Source organism: Dioscorea cayenensis, chromosome 12, assembly GCF_009730915.1.
Source record: "Dioscorea cayenensis subsp. rotundata cultivar TDr96_F1 chromosome 12, TDr96_F1_v2_PseudoChromosome.rev07_lg8_w22 25.fasta, whole genome shotgun sequence".
In the NCBI taxonomy this organism is placed as follows: Eukaryota; Viridiplantae; Streptophyta; class Magnoliopsida; order Dioscoreales; family Dioscoreaceae; genus Dioscorea; species Dioscorea cayenensis.
In genome coordinates this window covers 8502804-8504428 of record NC_052482.1, presented here as the reverse complement: position 1 = coordinate 8504428, position 1625 = coordinate 8502804, and the positions used below count along the sequence as shown (strand labels likewise).

At 41.9% G+C, this 1625-nt stretch overlaps 1 non-coding gene across 1 annotated transcript; it reads left to right on the top strand.

Annotated features, from left to right (window-relative positions):
* The first annotated feature begins 327 nt into the window (after positions 1-327).
* LOC120274347 lies at positions 328-433 on the top strand. Its single transcript, XR_005540873.1, has one exon. It is a non-coding gene; the product is annotated as a small nucleolar RNA R71 (small nucleolar RNA).
* Positions 434-1625: the final 1192 nt, after the last annotated feature.

Below are 1625 nucleotides of genomic sequence, written 5' to 3'. Positions count from 1 at the left end.
AGACAATCCGATGGCATATGTGAACCCCCACAGCCATCACAACTTGTGATTGTGGCTACCTTTGATGAAGTCAAAGTGTCCAATTTCTTGCTCAATGCTTCTACTTGGGCTGCCAAAGATGTAACCGCGTCAATCTCATGGAGTCCGACCACTTTCTTCTTTTGTCTTGCATTCCATTGGTACCTATTCAAACCCATTTCCTCAATCAATTGTCGGGCTTCTTCGGGGGTCTTGTTTCCCAATATTTCTCCCGCGGTGGCATCAAGAAGTTGTTTGTTGCTTGAGTTCAACCCATTATAAAATGATTGAATGACCATTCAATCGGGAAACCCATGTTGTGGACACTTCTGCAAGAGGTCATTGAATCATTCCCAAGTCTCAAATAAAGATTCAAGCTCCATTTAAACAAATAATGATAGCTCATTATGAAGTTTTGCCAATTTCCCCGGAGGAAAATACCTTGCAAGGAAAGCCTCGGGCATTTCGTTCCATGTTGTGATAGAAGCTCTTGGCAATGAATGGAGCCATTGTTTGGCTCTTACCTTCAATGAGAATGGAAAAGCCCTTAAGCGAATTGCATCATCGGAAACCCCATTGATCTTCAACATATCGCAAACTTCAAGGAAATTCTCAATATGATTGTTTGGGTCTTCATCTGCTAACCCATTAAATTGTGCGGACTGTTAAAGCATTTAAATGAAACCCGGCTTTAACTCAAAATTCTGGGATGCTACCGGTGGCCTAACAATGCTCGTTTACATCCCACGAATTGTAGGCCTAGAAAAATCTAAAAGTGTTCTTGGTTACCCCCTTGTTCTGCCATATTTTCAGATTCTTCAACCTCTATTTCAGCTGGAAAATTCTGTTCCTACGCAGGTTCCTTGCCCCTTCTACGAATTCTTGGCTCCATTTCAGGATCTTCTTCAACCAATGTCGAAGGGTTCCCTCGGGTCATAACCTTTAGCTGAAATCAATGAAAAGAAACAATAAGAACGGCGAAAGAGAGAAGTATGAAGTAGAAATAGTAAATAAAAATGTGAATGACTAAAGTAACCAAGTCCTAATGTTCCTAATATCTTGTTCCCCTGCAACGGTGCCAAAAAATTAACACGTCCGAATATCCGTGTAAACCGCAAGTGCACGGGTGTCGAAGTAATAATTACCCCAGTGAGTGGGTAGTCGAAACCATAGGGAACGGAAGTATTAGTATTAACCAATTCTTAGTTATCTAGTCGAAATCAATAGATGTGATGAAATGAACTAATTGCAAGAGAATTAATAAGCAAGCAAACGGGAAAGAAAAACAAGTAAAGGAGATCTCAATCAATAAAGATGAGGTACCTGGACAATGCTCCCATTAGAATCTAACATGAAGGTCAAGATTCACTAAATACTTCTAAACCGAGTCTAATGAGTCAAGGTAATCCAAGAACAACCGGCCCTTGCCTCCAAGCCACCGGTACTAATCCCCTACAAAGTCCCGGCGGAGAAATCGCTCAATGTCAACACCTGACACCCCATATGACCGCAATACGCTCTAGGGACACCTAAGAGTGAAACCGATTCCTAAAGATAGATCCAACCCTAATTCCCGGCGAAGGATCCCTAACCCCCTACAAGGTCAC